The following is a 20171-nucleotide window of genomic DNA, read 5'->3' on the forward strand; positions in this document are numbered from 1 at the left end:
GTGCCTGCTTTATAAGCTACTCACGGTGTCTCCAGGGTGTGTGTACATTCGGTAGCAATGGGATTGTGTGTTTGAAAACTAGAAAATGAAAAGCCAAGTGAAATTGTTGATAACCAGTTGTTTTCCCTCTTCCCTGGGGCCAGTGAAGAGGCCATCTGGTTTTCAAATTAGGAAAGCCAGAAGATATGGTGTTTGGTCTCAGAGTGAGTCAAATGTCATACTCTAATGAAAATACTAAAGCAGAAGGAAAGAAGGCAAGAAAAAGGAGGGTGGGGGAAGAAAAGCTTGAAATGCTTAATTTGTGGGGTGAGCTGCTTGCCGCTTGCTTTCCTATAGGATCATAATCCAAGTGTTTTGCAACTGTTTAGTAAACTTGCCTGGACAAGGTTCATTTGAAGGGATGTGGATTTCGGGGGGTGGGGGGGGGGTGGGGGGGCGGACTGAAAATCTAGTGCTTTACATGGTAGATGACTGTCTGGTCTTGTTTCTCAGAATAGCTGTGGTTCACCCACCACGTACGCAACTTTCATCTTAGCACAGTGGGCAGAAGGCCATTATTTTCTTAGTGGTTCACTTCTTTGCCACCTTCTCACATGGTTGGCTGATGAGTCTACTGCTGCCGTCAACTTTGAGCTTCCCTGTCTTTTTTTATTAATGCTAAGAGAACCAATGAAGTGGTGCCAGTTCCCCAACAGAGTGTTTGGGTTTATGACACAACGACTTGGAAGAGGTGAGGTAAAAATTAATTGAGAAATACGTGTCTTAGTCTTATCCATCTACTTCCTTACCTCCCAACTCCCCCAAGACAACATCCATCCCATTTATGACACCTGAAGTGGAACCATATGAAATTACTTTTTTTGGTAGGTCAAAGGCAGCTAAATATAGGTATTTTCACAAAGATATGTAAGTTTTCTGATTTAAAGCAACTGAGTGATTTTGAGTGATTCTAAGGACAACTGTCCTTGGAATTCTCTGAGGAGAGAGAAAAGATCTCAAGGTAAACAAATTGACATACATACTTACTTGTAACCAAACTAAATTCTAGATGGGGCTGGCTTCTGGTTTATAGACAGAAAAGAAAGAGGGATTGCATCTTGCAGGAAACTAGCATTTCTTCCTAAGGGAGATGAGGATTTAAGTTCCCTTTGTGGGATGTTTCCGGCTTACTTGGTCTTCCACTTATCTTAAAAATTCTGAATATTTATAGTTTATTCATTTTCTGAAATTTGTTCTGATTCCGGATCTCTGTGTTACATTAAAAACAATTTGTTTATATACTCCTTGTTTTAGGAAATATATTGACTTTTTTAGATGAAAACCCCATTTCCATTCATTCGGGAAAGAAGTATGTATTTGTTCGCTTTTTCCTCAACATTTATTCTCAATATTCTATTTTTGAAACACAGGGTGTATATTTGTTTAAATTTTCTCTCTGAGAATGAACCCAAAGCTACAATCTGATGGACATAATACAAAGGAATGTAAATCTTAGTATAGTCCTCTTTTATTTATTTTTTTTAAATTAAAAAAAAATTTTCCATATAGTACTCTTTTATACTTTATTTTTAGTGGCTTAAGACTTAAGAGTGTATAATAGCCATAGTGAGTCTTTATTCAACGTTTACTATGTGTCAGGTACAATGCACGTACTATCACATTTAATCCTCATTCTATGCTGCGGGTCCTAGTCCTAACTCACTTAACAAAAGAGGAAATTGAGGCACAAGAATTCTCTTCCAAGGGATTGAAGTTGTTAATAGCAGTGTTAAGACTAACTTTCAGGCTCTCTCCAGATTTGCTCTTTTAACTTACAGCACCGTTCTGCCTTCATACTGATGGTAACCAATTGAGGCATCCCCCCAATTTATCATTTTTAGTCAATGTTCTGTTATCAGTTCTTATTTTGAAGGTGGCATTTGGGCAAGATGTCTTGAAGGACTGAAGGCAGGTATATTGACTATTCTGTGATGAGCAAAACTTCAAAAGAAGCATCTTAATGAATTTGCTGCACATGGAGATGCAAGCACAACCAGCTGAGTTTGCAGCACTAGTGGACAACCAACCTGCTTACCTGAATCCTTGCATTTTAATCTGATGAGTCAAGTCTGCAGCCGGAAATTGTTATTAGCTCTTTGAACTCCCCATAAAAATGTTTTAAACCCACTTTTAACTGTGCAACGTTATTATTATCTACCTAATGCTTTAAAATTTTCGTTTCTATCCTGAAACAGAAGTTCAATATATTGTGTCTGAGCATATTTATATGCTATATTTTCTAGTATCTTATATGCTATTTATCAGTTCGGCAAATATTTATTGAGAGGTTACCATATGTCAGACATTCTTCTTGGCATAGCAGTGAACAAAACTGGCAAAAATTCTGACCTCGAGCACTTAACATTCTTGTAGTGATTAGTTCTTAAAAGGGTTATCAACAGAAGGCCAGGGAAGGAGGGTGGATCTATAGAAGCAACTCCTTAGAAATGATTGAGAGGCCTGGGGAAAAATGTGTGGTGCCTTCTTCTTTTTTTTTTTTTCTTAAAGATTTTACTTATTTGGGGGCACGTGGGTGGCTCAGTGGTTGAGCATCTGCCTTCAGTTTAGGTTATGATCCCGGGGTCCTGGGATTGAGTCCCACATCAGTTCCCGCATGGAGTCTGCTTCTTCCTCTGCCTATGTCTCTGCCTCTCTCTGTGTCTCTCATGAATAAATAAATAAAATCTTATAAAAAAGAGATTATTTATTTGAGAGAGAGAGGGAGCACAAGTGGGGGTGGACAAGAGGTGCGGGGGGGTGGTGGAAGCAGACTTCCTCAATCCCAGGATCCTGAGATTGTGACCTGAGCTGAAGGCAGACACTCAACCAACTGAGTGACCTAGATGCCCCTGTGTGATGCCTTCTTATTCAGGAGGTCCTAGAGCCAGCTCAGACTCTACTCAGATTAAGAGCAAACAGCAAAATGCGGGTTGGAAGAGGTTTCAGGTGAGCTTTGCTTGTGTGAATCACTTGAAAAATACATCATGTTAAGATATTTATATAGCAATCTAAGTCTCACACTGGACACTAGCCTTATTTCTCATAGATAGAATTTTTTTCTAGCCATATTTTAATTGTGTTGCATGAAGATGAAAACCCCTAGATGTGGGGCACCAAGTAGAGGATCTTTCTGAATCCCAGAGTTAAAAATAATAAAGGGAAAAATTCCATAAGTAGAAGCAGCTGAAGAGGGAAGCTGAGGGTGGGGTTTACAGTTCTCCCAAGGAGTGGCTGAGGCTGGCTGGTTGAAGCTCAGCTCTGAGGCAACTTGGCTTCCATATGTGTGTTAGTCTGTCCTGATGAACTAATTTAGTGCCACAATGCCAAGACTAGTATGTATCACAGACTTGCAAAAATGCATTGTGGTATATTTACTGCTTTGGTCCCCCAAATCAATTGAGCCAGATCCTTTCAGTAACAAAGCAGTTTTATTTATAGAGATCTTGCTACAGATGAGAGGCAATTTAGAGGAGTGGCTAAAGGAGTTGATTCTTGGAGCCCAACTGTCTGGGTCCAGATTCCAGCCCCTCCTCTTACATGGCTACACAAAGCAGCTCACTGTGCTTCATTTTCCTTTTCTGTAAAATGATGATCATAATAATAGCATCTCTTTCATAGGATTGTAATGAGTATTAAATTAAATAGTATCTGTGAAATGCTTAGAACAATGCCTGGCCATAGTATGCACTATATAAATGTACTCGTATGAGAGTCTTGGATTCTTCTACATTGCTTGGCTGGAGCTTAGCATTCACAGTGAATCTCGCTAGACCTATTGGGCATCACCCCGAAATGCCAAAAGCGAACTCTTAAGGCTTAGTTAGAGTTAAAGGCATATGCTGATCAAAACCATGTATGGAGTTTTGAGTTTTCATATTCAATGATTAAGAGCCAACATCAGTGGATATTGTTGCCAAGAAACACCATAGACACACACACATGCACGCATGCGTGCCTGTGTGTGTGTGCACCCTCAAGTCAAGTCCCAGTGTGGTTGCCATCAAATGTGTCAGGAAGACTCACACTCAGATCTATAAAATCAAGGGATAGATGTGGGGACCTGAAGATCCTTCTGCTAAACAGATGACTGAAAGATTAAGGCAATGGTGAGGAGGAAAATTGCGAGCTCCAACTGGAGTCAAGATGTGATGCAGCAACAGCAGCAACAAAGCTAACAGGCAGTGGTGACTAGGATTAAAGATGAACTGAATGTCCTCGGAGGGAAAGCCAAATGAGACAGAAGACGCATCATAGGAAATCTTTGTCATCAAAAAACAAAAATGGAATTTGGTGCCTGAAAGAAATAATCAACATGTGGAAAACTAGATTTAGCCTGAGCTATGTTTATTCAAGGTACAGGTCTGGGAAAGAGGTTAAACACCAGCATAGATTTTATGGGGAACTCCCAGAACAAGGCACATTGTGATGACTCTACAGGACTTTGGCTTTTAGGCAGGAGATGGGGATGTATAGAGGCTGGCCACACAGGTTAGAGGGAGAGAGAATGGTTAGATTAAGGTAGAGAATAGAAGAGAAGCATAAACAAGCCTTCTTGGTGTAATGGAATTCACCATTCACCATGAGAATTCCTGATTTCTACTATATTGCTCTCTTTGGCTCAGAATAAAATTAGTTTCTAGGAGGGAGGAGCTAGCCTCAAATTAGAGGGGGTTGAGGAAAATATATTGGGAAGAGAGAAGAGGAGAGAATGGAGCTGCCCAATCCTATTTCTTTGAGAATTTGACATGTTAAAGGACCCCCAGGGATATGGGGAGAATGCTTCATGAGAAAGAATTCCATCTGGTATCTGGTTTAGACTTAGGAACATGTGGCTTATACCAAGTAAACACTTTCTTCTCACTTTGAGTTTTAGCATTGTATACAATTGCTTTTACAAATAAATTCTATCATTTCCCCCCACATTACATGGATAATATATATTCTTATAAAAATGAGGAACAAATAAAAATAATCTATGGCCCACTAGAGATAGGCACTATTACCATTTTTGATGTATCTCCTTTTTCCAGTTTTTGTTTACATGTATAAAAAATTGGACTCAGACTCTATCACGATTTTATACTGTTTCTTTTTTTTTTTTTTCAAGATTTATTTATTTATTTTAGAGGTAGAGAGAGGCAGAAGGGAGAGAAAGAATCTCAAGCAGACTTTGTGCTGAGTACGGAGCAGATTCGGGGCTCAATCCCATGACCTGAGATCATGACCTGAGCTGAAACTAAGAGTTGGATGCTTAACCAACCGAGCCACCCAGGTGCCCCTATACTGTTTCTTTTTTTAAAATTCAATTTAGGGGGTCCCTGGGTGGCGCAGCGGTTTGGCGCCTGCCTTTGGCCCAGGGCGCGATCCTGGAGACCCGGGATCGAATCCCACGTCGGGCTCCCGGTGCATGGAGCCTGCTTCTCCCTCTGCCTGTGTCTCTGCCTCTCTCTCTCTCTGTAACTATCATAAATAAATAAAAATTTAAAAAAAATAAAATAAAATTCAATTTATGGGGTGCCTGGGTGGCTCGGTTGGTTAAGTGTCTGTCTTGGGGTCAGGTCATGATCCCAGGGTCCTGGGATTGAGCCCTGCATTGGGCTCCCTGCTCAGTGAGAAGCCTGGTTCTCTCTCTTCTTCTCTCTGCTTCTCTGCCTGCTATACACACATTCTCTCTCTGTCAAATAAATAAAAAATAAAAATAAATAAATAAAATTCTATTTATTTAAACTAAAAAGAAAAAACAAAAAAATTTCATCCATCCACGCGCCCCTAGCAACCACCAATCTATTCTCTGTAACTATGAGCTTAGTTTCATATATATATTCACATAATTATATATATGTTATAAATTATACATAATATGTATCTTGAGAAAGAACTCTGTATATATATTGTTTATGTATATACATATAAGATTCCACATATAAGAAAGATTATGAAAAAAAAAGAAAGATTATGTGATATTTGTCTTACTATGTCTAACTTAATTGCACTTAGCATAATGCCCTTGAAATCTACCCATGTTGTTGCAAATGGCAAGATTTCATTCTTTTTCATAGTTGAATAATACTGTTCTCGCTCTGTCTGTGTATATCATGATTACTTTATCTATTAATATATTGATGGACACAGGTTGTTTCCATATCTTGGTGATTGTAAATAATGTTGAAATGAGCATGAGGCTGCATATGTCTTTTTGAATTAGTGTCTTCACTTTTTTTTTGGATAAATGCCTGGAAGTGGAATTGCTGTATCACATGGTATTCTTTTTAATTTTTTGAAGAACCTCCATAGTGTTTTCCAGAGTGGCTGCAATTTCCACCAACAGTGCCCAAGGATTCTTTATTCTCCACATCCTCACCAACACTTGTTGTTTCTAGTCTTTTTGTTAATAGCTAATCTGAAAATTTGTGGGGTGGTATTTCATTATGGTTTTAATTTACATTTCTGTGATGATTAATGATGCAAAGCATCTTTTCATATACCTGTTGGTCATCTGTTTGTCTTCTTTGGAAAAATGTGTATTCAGATCTTCTACTCATTTTTTTATTGGATTGTTTCTGCTATTGTTTGAGTTCTTTATATATTTTGAATAGTAGCCTCTTCTCGGGTATATGATTTGCAAATATTTTTTCCCATTTAATAAGTTGCCTTTTCGTTTTGGTGATAGTTTTCTTTACTATGCAGAAGCTTTTTAGTTTGATGTAATTCCATTTGTTTATTTTTGTTTTTGTTGTTTTTGCTTTTGGTGTCAGCTTCAAAAATCATCACCAAAATCTGTGTCAAGGAGTTTACCACTTATGATTTCTTCTATGCATTTTATGATGTCAGGTCTTACATTCAAGTCTTTAGTCTATTTTGAGCTAATTTTTGTGTATGGTGTAGGGTAGTGGTCCAGTTTAATTGTTTTGCATGTGGCCATTCAATTTTCCAAATACCACTTATCGAAGAGATTGTTCTTTCCTTGTTGTATATTCTTGGCGCTTTGTTGTAAATTAATTGATGATATACTTGTTTGTTTCTAGGCTCTATTCTCTTCCATTGATCTATGTGTCTGTTTTTATGCCAAAGCCATGCCATTTTAATTACCAACGCTTTTATATGTACTTTGAAATGAGGGAGCATGATGCCTCTAGCTTTGTTCTTTCTTAAGATTGCCTTGCCTACTTGGAGTCTTTTATGGTTCCATACAAATTTTAGGATTGTTTGTCCTATTTCTGTGAAGAATGCAATTGCAATTTTGATAGGACTGCATTGAATCTGTATATTGTTTTGGGTAGTATGAATATTGTAATAATATTAATTTTTTCCAATTCATAAGCATGGAATATCTTTCCCTTTATTTGTGTCTTATTCAATTTCTTTCATTAATGTCTTATAGTTTTCAATGTGCAGGTCTTTTCCCTCCTTGGTTAAATTTATTCCTAGCAATTTTATTCTTTATGATGTAATTATACATGTGATTGTTTCCTTAATTTCTTTCTGATAATTTTTATTAGTGTATTGAGATACAACAGATTTTTGTGTATTGATTTTGTATCCTGAAACATTACTGAGTTTGTTTATTAGTTCCAACAGTTTTTTGATGGATGGGGCTTTTTATATTTGTCATCTGCAACTTGTGACAGTTTTACTTCTTCCTGTCCAGTTTGGATACCTTTTATTTCTTTTTCTTGACTAAAATAAAAGTGATAAGAGTGGACATTTGTCTTGTTCCTGATCTTAGAGTAAGAGTTTCTAGCTTTTTACCCTTAAGTATGATGTTTGCTGTGGGCTTGTCATACATAGCCTTTATATTATTGAGATAACTTCTATTTTGTTGAGTTTTTTTTTTTATCACAAATGGATGCTGAATTTTGTCAAATGATTTTTTTTGCATCTTTTGAGATGATTTTTATATTCATTTTGTGAATGTTAGGTATCACATTTTTGGTTTGCAGATGTTGACCTATCCTGCATCCCTGGAATAAATCTCATTTGATCACGATATATGATCCTTTTTTAAAAATATTTTATTTATTTATCCATGAGAGACACACAGAGAGAGAGAGAGAGAGAGAGAGAGAGAGAGAGGCAGGGACACAGGTAGAGGGAGAAGCAGGCTTCATGCAGGGAGCCTGATGTGGGACTCAATCCTGGGTCTCCAGGATCACACCCTGGACTGAAGGCTGCGCTAAACCACTGAGCCACTGGGCTGCCCATGATATATGATCCTTTTAATGTACTGTTGAATTTGGTTTGCTAATATTTTGTTGAGGATTTTTGCATCTATGTTTATCTGGGAAACTGGCCTATAATTTTCTTTTCTTGTGGTATCCTTATCTGGTTTGGGTTTCAGGTAATCAAGGTATGCATTTTTTAATTTAGTATTGTATCCTAAACATTTTTCTGTATCATAGAGATGGGCTAATATATCTATCTTTTCTCATAACTCTTGTGCTCCAGAAATCTCTAGTAAGTTAAATACTAAGAGGTTTGTAGAGTTCTTTACTTACCCTATGCTGGTATTGTGATGGTTTATGCTTTGTGAGGCCAATTGGGATTTGCAGGATTTCTTGAGCTTTGAGAGTTAAAAACTCTTTTTGCAAAGAGAATTGGAACTTACTGTTGGAGTTTGTATCTTGATAATCTTTCTTTGAGGAGTGAATTGTGAAGAAATTTGCATTTCTTCATTCAAACAAATGATAGGCAGTTGCTTGATTGAGAGACAACTATTGGCTACTATGTTAGCTATTTAGAAGAAAGAATAAGTTGAACTATATTCTTCAGGGTTGAGTGAAAAAATCATAGCTCCAAAGTAAGAGAATTTTGGAGTCATCTTTGAACATGAAAAAATTCACAATTGACCTAAATAGTGAGTTCTCCTACGTGACTCTTGCCTTAATGGAAGATCTGTGTTAAGCCCTGACATCTTATGATTGAAATAATAGCACAATATGCAATATTCAAAGGGCTTTCTTCTTAAACATTTGTATCCTATTCATAGTCAAGGTGCCCATTCATAGTTAGTCATGCTTTCTGATGTTGGATTTCTTTCCATGATTTGTACGTATTTGTGTAAAATGACTCCTATAGCTATTTTGAAGGAAGGAAGAAACAGTTTTGTGATTTACTATTAAATTAATGTGGAGCCCAGATTTTTAAATCTATTTTCATTTACCATTGTTTGAATTTTGATTTCAGTTATAGTAGGTAAGGTTTGGTATGTAAAGCAATGCAAGACATACTCTCAGGAGCCAGAGTTCAATACACTTGTACTTGATCAGCCCAGGTCAGCTGCTTCTTCAGCCCCTACCCCCACCTGCTTATGCCTGAAGATCCCAGTGACCCAGGAAAGTATCTAGTTGGTTTTCTGGTTGCTTTAACACAATGAGAATTAATTCATATTTACAGATTCATGTATAGTAAAAGGACTTTTAAAATAAGAAATATTTATTTTTCTGATACACACAATTGTTGTAAAAAAATCAGACAACAGACAAGTGAGAGTTCTCTTTCCATGTTCTTCGAGATTATCCCTGTTGACAACTTGCTATATACTCTTACAGACTTTTAGTTTGTATTTCTATTCATATTTATATAATTTAAAAACACATTGGTTACTGTTATTTAACCAACTCTCTTACTCCACATTATATTTTAGGATCTCTTTCTGTGTATATGGGATCTACTTTCTTTGTTCCACTTTATTGATTAACTATGATTAAAGATACAAAATGGTAAACTCTGAAAAGGATGTCTCTCTCATGCTCTTATTCTCTTGCCTCATGGTTTCTCCTCTCCAGAGACAATCATTGCTAGCAATTTCACATAAAGCCTTCCAGAACAAATACAAGCTTCATTATTCCCTTCAGTATGAAAACAAGCTGTACCATATCCCAGTCTGAAAGAGGAAGAACTCTTCTTCCATTTGTGCATTCTCTTCCAGCTACCACCTCATTTCTTTACTTGCCTTAGAGCAGTAATCCTTAAAAACTTGTCTCTGATTATGCTTTCCATTTCCTTTTCTTCCACCCTTCATCATAGCAAACTCAATTTTTAGGGTCTATTCAAGCACTTGTTGCGTGGGGGCACCTGGGTGGCTCAGTCAGTTAAGCATCTGCTTTCCGCTCTGATCATGATCCCAGAGTTCTGGGATCAAGCCCCATTTTGGGCTCCCTGCTCATTGGGGAGTCTGCTTCTCTCTCCCTCTGCCACTCCTCCTGCTCATGCCTTCTCTCTTAATTGCTCTCTCTTAAATAAATAAAACCTTACCAAAAAAAAAAAAAAAGGAACTCGTTGTGTGGCTTCCTTATTCTAACTTGGGACAATTTGAAGAGCAAGCACCGTTTCAGAATTCCATGTGAAGTAGGCTGATGCATTCTTTGAAACTGCATTATAGCTCAACTTTCCCAGTCCTGCTTGTGTTTCCACTCTAGAGTTTGCTTCCCAGGAAACCAACTGTGACATCCTCTAGTGGTTTTCCATCTCAGAATAAAAGCCTGAAATCTTTCAATGGATCTATGTGTCCCTTCTTCTCCGCCTACCAACTTTTCTGGTTCTGTCTCCTATGCCTTACTCTTTGTTCATTTCTATTTAGCAGTTCCCTAAGTACACTAAACATATTCCCACTCCAGAGATTTTGTACTAGCTCTTCAGACTTCCTGGGGTGCACTTTCCCCAGATAACCTCCTGTCTTAATCCTCATGTCCTTGAAATCTCTGTTTAAATATCGCTTTAATCAGCGGTTCTTTCTTGACCACTCTGTATAAAGCAGCATCCCCACTATCACCCTAACACCCTTTAATCCCCTTAGTCTACTTTTTGATTTCTTCATGGCACCTACTACTATCTCATATATGCTATATTTTATTTGCTTATCTGTCTTTTTCTGTCTTGTCCTCTGCTGTATCCCAAGGGCCTAGAAAAGTACTTGCCACAGAAAGTATATTGAGGTTCTATTTATGGATGAGTTATTATTCATTTTCTTTTTTATGCAAATGTTGCAATCTTTATATAGGTGCACTGCATATTGTTGGGGTTTTTTTTTCACTTAATAATGTCTCTTGGAGAACATTCCATATCAGAATATTAAGAACTATCTTACTCTTTTAAACAACTGCATAGTTTTCCACTATACATATAATTTATTTAATCTGTCCTCTGTTAATGGACATTTCCAATGCTGCAATGTAATGTTGTTTTCTACCATGTGGGTATACCTGCAGGAAAAGAATTTTTAAAATTGTAATTTGCTGCTCACAGGGTATATGGCTTATACGGGTATTTTTGATAGATGTTGCCAAATTGTTTTCCATAAATCTTGTACTAATTTACATTCTCACTAGCAAGATGTGAGTATGCCTCTTTCAACATGAATGCTCACTAATTCTTTGTTATTGCTAATCTGATAAATAAAAATGGTATTTCAATGTAGTTTTAATTTTCAATTCTCTTATAGTGAGGTTGAATTATGAGTAGTTGCATAAGGAATATGGCTGCCGGCTGGTCCAAGTGGAAAGCTGAGTCATCCAAGAAATGTTCCATTGATGGGGGAGGAGGTGCCAGGCGAGGTGGAGAATTCCCTGTACTTCTGGCAGCACTGGATAGCCACAGAAGGGGATGGGGGACAGCGTGGGGGAGTTCTGGGGCAGCCTATTTCTTTTTCCTTAATGCCCCCTTCCTTCTTCCCCATGGCATATTTCTAAAGTTGCTTTTTCTGTCAAATAAACCTTAAAACTTTTAATTTTACTTAAGGTTTTTTCTTTCTCTCTTTTTTGCCTTTTTTCTTTTTTTTTTCTTTAAAGAGGTAGATTGAACAATATTTGAATTGACTTTATATTTTATCTAAATAACTGAGCTGAAATAAAGTTGTGTTAGTCAAACATTTGGAATTGTTTAGCTGAGGGCTCTTTTTCCCCATGGCAGTTTTCCCCTGGCATAAAATGTACTAGATTAATGTCATTATTGCAGGTGAGGTGGATGGGGGAGTGAAATTGCCACGTTCCTGTTTTGTGTTCCTCTCTCAGGTGCATCTCTTTCCCTAGGGACTAGGCACTCTTAAGGTGGGGTGGCATCCTACCCTCAGTTTGAAGAAATTGGATCTGAAAGAGGGCAGGGGGGAACATGATCAATGAGGCCATTTCTTATGTTTCTTTCCTCATCTTCACTACCCCTTGAGTTGGGTGGATTTTCTCTTCTTGACAAATAAGAGTGTTCAGTAGGAAATGCAGGTTGAAAAATAATAAAACCCACCTCCTGCCGCTTTGTTTCCCCTCCCTCTATCAGTCTGGTAACAGGAAGAAACCACACCAATTAATACCAACAAGTTTCAATGTTCCTTTTACAACAAAAGGGACTTGGCTTTTTTTTTTTTTTATTTTTTTTTAGGATTTTTATTTATTTACTCATATGAGAGACACAGAGAGAAGGCAGAGACATAGGCAGAGGGAGAAGCAGGCTCCTCGTAGGGAGCCTTGATGTGGAACTCCATCCCAGATCCCGATATCACACCCTGAGCCAAAGGCATAAGCTCAACTGCTGAGCCACGCAGGCCTCTCGGGACTTCACTTTTTATTTAACCAGATGTGGTGTTTTGGTGACTTTTTGATAACATAGTTTTTGGTGAATTTAAATTTCTTTCTTTTTGTATTTTTCTAACCAATCTTGTTTTTAAAAAAGGTTTAAAACAAGGTCTAGAGAAAAAACACTTCTGTTTTTGCCACATGATGTTTCACAGGTACAAATACAGAAAAGTGCTTATCAGTTGATTAAAAGCCACTTTTGATAGACAAAAAAAGACAATTGTATTCCCTTTTATATAATCTTTATTAATACCTTTCTTATAAACATTGTTGGGATTGTTGCTCTTTTACTTCTTAACTTACAGAAGATAATGTGAATATTTTGAATACTTTTTTTTTAGTTTGTCTTTTATATTTTCACTTCGCTTATGATGTTTTATTTTTGATGGAGAAGTACAACATTTTTTTGCAGTGGGGTTTATCAGTTTTTTCTCTATAGGTTTTGTGGCATACTTTAGTCTTCCTCGCTTTGAGACTGTAAATATTTTTTCTTATATATTTTCCTCCAATACTTTTAAGTTTTGATTTTTTTGCATTTTAAATCTTTTTTCTTTGAGAATTTATCCTGATGTACATCTTAAAAACATGGGCGTATAAGTTCTCTTTAAATCAAAGATAAAGATTACCTTAGTGTCTAAACATCTGTTGAACAAATTGTCTTTTCTCTGCTGCTGATACCAATTCATCACATTTCTATTTCTGGCCTTATATTCTTTTCCATTTGTCTATTTATTCATGTATAAGTACCATATTGCCTTATATATTATAGTTTTATAATGTTTCATTAGTTACCTGATTGATTTTAAATCTACCCTCAACTAAAAGATAAGTTCTGAAAAATAATGATATTTGCAAAATTTCTCTGCCTTTGTGGCTTATTTTTTCCACTTAAATTTTATTTTATTTTATTTTAAAGATTTTATTTATTTATTCATGAGAGACACAGGGAGAGAGAGAGGCAGAGACACAGACAGAGGGAGAAGCAGGCTCCATACAGGGAGCTGGACGTGGAACTCGATCCTGGGTCTCCAGGATCACGCCCTGGGCCGAAGGCAGCACTAAACCGCTGAGCCACCCAGGCTGCGCTCCACTTAAATTTTATAACCAACTAGCCTAGTACCAAATAAAATTCTGTTGGTTTTTTTTATTAGAGTTTTGTTGCATTTAGAGAGGAATTTAGGAGGAACTAACATTTTCATAATCTTGAGTCTTCTTATCCAAGAACATGGTATATTTATTTATCTGTTCAAGTCTTCTTATATTCCTATCAGTATATATTCCTTTATCATGTTTTTAAATTTTTGTGAATATGCTTTTATTCTGAATGAATTGAGATCATCATATGATTTTTTTAAAATTTCTTTTTCAAACTCTAACATTGTGTTCCTGGGATGAATCTAACTTGTCATGATTATTATCCCTTTTTATATAGTACTGTCTTCATTTATGAGGACTGGTCTGTTTCTGGCTTACATGTACTCTTCTGGAGTGTCCCCTAGAGATTCACCCTGAAAGGTGGATTTTTACCAGTGCTCCTTTTCCTTGGTAGGTTCTAAGCTCCAGTTTTTGTCTCTCCAGCACTGAGAGCTGCTAAAGCTTTTCAACTTCTTAGCTCTGCTTACAAATCTGCAAAGGCCTTGAGGGGGAAAATAGTGCCAACTCTCTTATCTCTTTGAATTTTCATTCTCTGTGGGATGTTAGGTTCTCAAATCCCTGCTGCCTTGGTAAATCTCTGATGCCTTCACACTGATTCTTTTTGGTTCAGCATGTCTGGTTGTTTTCAGTGACATGGTTTCTCTGCATAGGCTCATCTGCCATTATCAGAAATGGAAATCAAGAAATGATATAAAATAGAAATTTAAGATGCTATTAAAGTACAGTGGGGGTTATAATTTTTATCTAGGCCTCAGGGAACTACAAAGGTGACACAAACTCCCTCAAATACCAAGAATATCATTGAGTACCCCATGGGATGTGCAGTTGATCTGGCTGTGACATCTGTTGCTCCACCTATCTCAGGTTAATTCTGCTCATCTCAAGGTGAGATCCCATCTCCTTTCTCCACAAACACTTCATGTGCATCCCACCATACACCTCCTCCAGGATTACTCAGTTACCCGTACCTGGAAATAAGGAGTTACTCATGCTCAGCATCTGAGTTTCTTCACCCACCACATCCATCTGGTTACCAAATCATGTTTGTTATATCCCCATATTATTTCTACAATATGTTCACTCTTTTCCACCCCCATTGCCTTTGTGTAGGTCCAAATATCATCATTCTCTTTCTGAGTTATTAGAAAGGCCCCTATTCCCTCTTTCTACTCTCCTATCAAAACAAGGAATGATCCTTCTAAAATACAAATTTTACCCAAGCTTTTGCTAGGGTGCTTAAAATCCAACAATCACTCCCTATAACCCATAGGATAAAATTGCATGCATTACACCTATCTGCCCCCTCCTCCCCTGCCAGTGAATAGACAGGCAGGCACTGTGTGCTCTAGGATGCTCAGAGACCTATGTCCTTGCACAGGGCTGCCCCTTCCTAGCATAGGACTGGAGCAAATGACAATCTCTCTGCACCTACGTTTTCTCCTCTACAATAAGAGGAAATTGAACCAGAAGATTTCCAACTCTGGTGACTTTGTGATTCTGAATCATTGCCTTAAGATGTGCTGTTTGCCTTTAAAAATGAAGCTTATGGGCATCTGGGTGGCTCAGTGGTTGAGTGTCTGCCCTTGGCTTAGGTCATGATCACAGAGTCATGGGATCCAGTCCAGGGAGCCTGTCTGTCTGTGTGTCTGCCTCTCTCTGTGTGTCTCTCATGAATAAATAAATAAAATCTTTTTAAAAAGGAAGCATATGTTTAAATAACATCTATGAAAAATAAATAAATAAATAAATAACATCTATGTTTATGTTGTGAATACTTATAAAGAATAGTATCAAATATCAATTATATAATTTTTGGTAACAACAATTGGTTTTATCTGCATGGATTCATGACTCAAATGGGAAGCTAAATCATGACTTAATTCAGCTGTTTTAATTTCAGTACTTTACCACTGAAGGCCCACAGAAGCCCCTCAGGATTAGGGTATACTGTAAACTGTGATCCTAGACATCCCTTCCTCTGGGCTGGCTTGAACTATGATGAGTATTTAAATTTTCTGGTTCCATTTCTTGCCTCTCCACTCACTCTTTCCCTTGCATGCTGGGTTCTTCTCATGCTGAGGTGTTTTCAGCTCCCTTATCAAAACTGCCTCAGACTTTTGCTTCCAGGTCTTCCCATAGGATGCTTTTTCTTCCTGGAATGATTTTTCCCCAAATCCAGGTCTGGTTCTCTCTTACTTTGTCTTTAGAATTTGGTTTTGCCTTACCTCCTCTGACTAGCTTTCTTATTCTGAATGAGGTACCCCTCCTCTCCTTCCTGTTCCCGTGATACCCTCCACAGATACATCACTGTGCTTCTCAAACAACATTGTGATTACTTACTTTTTACCATCCGTATAGATTCTAAGATCCTTGAGAACAGGGGCCATGGTTGTTTTATTTGTTTGTTTAATTTTTAAAATTCCAAGAGCTGAGCACAGAGCTTAATAGATAATGGATATTTAACAACACATTAATTTCTATTTAAATGAATGAATACATTTCACAATGAGAGCCATTGAAGAAATATATTTCCCTTATAGGAATCTTAGAAGAATCCCTCTTACAGCTAACTTTTTCAAATGCTTCTATGCCTCTATTCTTGTATGCATGTAAAAGAATCGGTCTGAAAGCATCAGAGATTTACCAAGGCATGTACATATACATGTACATATTTATGCATATAAATTTTTGGTGTGTGGCTGACTAACAGAAAATAATGTTTAAATGCTTCTTAAATTCTCTGAAAAATATGTAAATTCTCACATAAACGTAGCTTTCCATACAGATGTTAATATTTGGTTCTGGTCAGAAATTCTTGTCTTGATTTTATCTCCTTTCTTCTTTTGTGCTGGCAAAAGCTGACAGCTATTTAAATAAGAATTAAAAATAGGACCCTGTGAAGTGCATGTTTCTTTTTTTTTTTTTTTTCAGCCAGGATATAACTGACCACAGAACTGGAGTTATCTCTCTCTCTCTCTCTTAAAAAAATTGCCACAGGCTATGCTATCAAATTCTAGATAAAAACCAGTGGCAAAAAAACAAATTAACTCCTAAGACATTCTAGTGGTCCAAATACTTTCATCATTTCTAGTAGAAAATATGCTGTTTTTTCCTTATTCTGAAAGACATTCAAGGAATTTGAAGGTTAAGTGCACCAGTTTGTAGCCCTAGAGTCTGTGATTCATCCACATTGTGAGTTGGCTTTGGCTGCCGAATGTGTCTTCCCTTTTTGTATTATTATCATATATGAAGGAACCTCAGCTTAAAGGAAGTGGGAGCTGGGGTTTAGAGAAATGGAATAATTCCATCTCTGAGAGGGAACTATGTGAAAGCCTTTTGGCTTTGGGAAGGTGGATTCCTATTTATCATCAGAACTGATTGACTAGAGCAGGCCTGGCTTAAGTTTGAAGCTGGGAATGGACTCTAACTACATTCTTACCAAAGATTTGACATTATTCATTCATTTGCTCCCTCATCAGATAGCCACTGAGTTTTATAATGAAGAGGTCTATGTGATGTTCATGGTGCCAACTCAGAACTGCTGGTCACCCTAACTAAAACTGTATCTCAGGAGAATGGGAGTAGGGCTGGAGCAGCTTGTTGAACTCAGAAGCAGGCCCTGGGTACTCCATTGATTCTATAACATCCAAGAATTCATTTATTCAGCATACATTCATTGACATCTTTTAAGGGCCCCACGCTGTTTTCAGTCAAGCCAGCTGTGCAAAGATGAGCCTGAGACCACAACTACCAATCAGAGCTCCCTGCTTGAGGAACTAGGAAAGAGGGAAAAAGATCATTAAGATATCAGGCAGTAGCAGAGCCTGGAAGCATTGAAGAGGGGACATTAAGCCTGCTTAAGGGAATTATGAGACTTCCAAAGGAGGTGCCCACTGAGCTGAGTGTCAAGAAGTTAAGAGAGCAGTAGTGAAGGCAAAAGAAAAGACTCACAGATTGTCTGATTTGGTGCTCTCTTTTTAGGGAGACTATGGCTAACCTTCCCTAATAGATTTATCAATCCTTTTATTTAAACTTCTCTTGGGGGATGCCTGGGTGGCTCAGCAGTTGAATGTCTGCCTTCAGCTTAGGGTGGCTAAGGGTGGCTCGGGGCATGATCTTGGAGTCCCAGGATTGAGTCCCACATTAGGGTCCCTGCATGGAGTCTGCTTCTCCCTCTGCCTGTGTGTCTGTATCTCTCATGAATGAATGAATGAGTGAATGAATGAATGAATAAATAAATCTTTAAAAACTAAATAAACTTCTCTTGGAATGAAGTTTGGTTAATTCTGTCTATAAGTGATTTCTCAGCAGATCTCCAACTCAGGAAATTCTTTGTTTTTTCTAATTTATATCCACCCTCCTCCTGGAAATTCAAGGCCTGTCCTTTAGTTCTATCTTTTGTGGAAACCATGAGAAGGGTGCTGATGAGGAAGTTGAAAGTTTTGTAAATTTATCCCATGTAGTCTCTGGGAGTCAGAATGCTCAGTGCTTCATGGAGGAACTCACTGGTAAGGAGGCACAATGCAATTTCCTTCTACTGTTTCTTTTTGGGTTATTTCTCTTATGAGATATGTGTCTACAAGACAGTCATATTAACCAGTAGGTGGAGTAGTTTATTAGAAATACAAGGCCTTAGTAGATCTGTATCTATTTCTAAAGGGGAACTAACTTTAATAGTTATGAAAAATGTTCAGAGTATTTTTGCATTTATAGCTTTCTCCATGTGAGCCTGGAAGGGAATGAATAATCTTGGTAAGACTCCGGGCACTTAGTTTACTTTTACTGGGGCTTCTCGTGGAGCGGTATACTATGTGACCAGATACTGCCAGTCAGAACTTAATATTGTTTTCTAAAATTGCCCAAGTCACTTACATGCTTCCATTGAATTATTATTATTCATGATGGGTCTAAGCTCTATGTGGGTATTAAAAGATCGGTGTATCATTTCTGCATTTCTCCTTAGCTAAAGTAGAAACCTATGTGGTGGGATATCGAGGAAGTACTGCACACAGATCGTAAGCCTCTCAAATGAGCTTTCTATTGTAACCAAGCAACTGACACATTAGACACCCCTTTGCCATCAGCTTACATTCTCTGAGAACTTAGGTCAGCGCCTAAAATAACCCTGCTAATTGTGAGGGGGCACATGTGGACTGGAATTCCAGTTAGCAGTCTGGGAGCTGAGAGACTGAAGATTTGAAACCTGACTATAGTTATACAGCTCATAACTTCTAGGCAGTTAGGCCTAAAGCCTGTTAGTGTTCAGGTAAGGAAATAAAGTTATATTTTGTGTTTTATATTCTCTGTTCATAAAGCTGGTTAACCAGAGACAGCTGGTTAAACACCAAATCTGCTTGAGTTACAAGATCTGGGCTATCTGTGCTCTGCTTTAACCTGTGGGTTGGGTGTAGAGGAACTAACAGAAGCGGATGGCTTGGCTGAGGGACATGAAATTTCGGCTGTCTGTGTAGGACTCCACGATACTTTGGACCTCTACTTGCCTCACAGTTCAGGTAGGCTGTTGTTTACATGGAATTCTTTGTAAGATGGACAGAGCTCATAAAACTGTTCAATTCCAGAGTTGGACATGAGAGTCTCAAGTGTCTCTCCTGCACACGACATGCCTATGTTGGTGGGCACTGTGTTTTACTCCCTACCTTGACATTATGCCAAATCAAAGTCTTCATGTTACTCAAGTGCACTAAAATTCTAGGACAGAAGAGAAACTAATGGAGTTCATACAGAGTGTGATTTTTCTGGCATGTGGGAAATGCCTCTTTAGAATTTATCTTCCTCTTTTCTGTTTACTTCCCTTATTCTAGCTCCAAAAGGCAGGCCTTTATATTTGTGAGAGATAATGGGAGAGAATATTAAGCCTCTGAGTGTAGTTTCCATATATTTTAAGAGCACTTAATGAGGTCTGTGTTTTATCTTTAGACTAAGATGAAAATCAACACTACTCTTTCCAGATAACCTCACTTAGCCTCCTGTGTTTGTGCCCCATATTAGTTTAATTAACATAAAATGCTGCAGTATTGTTGTTCGTCTTACTCCAATGTTGACCTACATCATAAAGTATCAGATTTAGTTTTGGCTTCCAAGTATCTGGCATATAAAATAAGTCTGTAAATGCTATAAATGATGCTTTGGAACTTCCACCTATAGTGGGTTATTTATTTGAGCATTTTTTCAAATTTATGCATATATCTCATATCATATGACACATATTTCTGAAACATATGTGCAAATGGGGATTTGAAATTGGAATGATTTAATCCATACTTGGAAAGCTGATCACTTTTAAGGAATCCATGTGTAAAATGAAGAGGAAGTCATAAATTATGCTTTGATTATTCTTTTTGCATATCAGGTTCTATATTGAGGTAATTGACATTGCATAAACCAGGATAAATT

General features: G+C 37.6%; 1 protein-coding gene across 11 annotated transcripts in view; it reads left to right on the plus strand.

Annotated features, from left to right (window-relative positions):
• Positions 1-20171, plus strand: part of AKAP6 (A-kinase anchoring protein 6) — a 568763-nt gene that overhangs the window by 238052 nt on the left and 310540 nt on the right. For 2 of the 11 annotated variants that reach the window (XM_072838217.1, XM_072838219.1), the window contains exon 1: positions 18888-19023. The exons of 7 other annotated variants lie outside the window; for them this stretch is intronic. The gene's annotated coding sequence lies outside the window, so the exon portion shown is untranslated. Of the gene's footprint in view, positions 1-18887; positions 19271-20171 lie in introns of those variants that run through there. 2 more of the 11 variants (XM_072838218.1, XM_072838220.1) reach the window with 1 other exon arrangement.

This window comes from Canis lupus, chromosome 9, assembly GCF_048164855.1.
Source record: "Canis lupus baileyi chromosome 9, mCanLup2.hap1, whole genome shotgun sequence".
In the NCBI taxonomy this organism is placed as follows: Eukaryota; Metazoa; Chordata; class Mammalia; order Carnivora; family Canidae; genus Canis; species Canis lupus.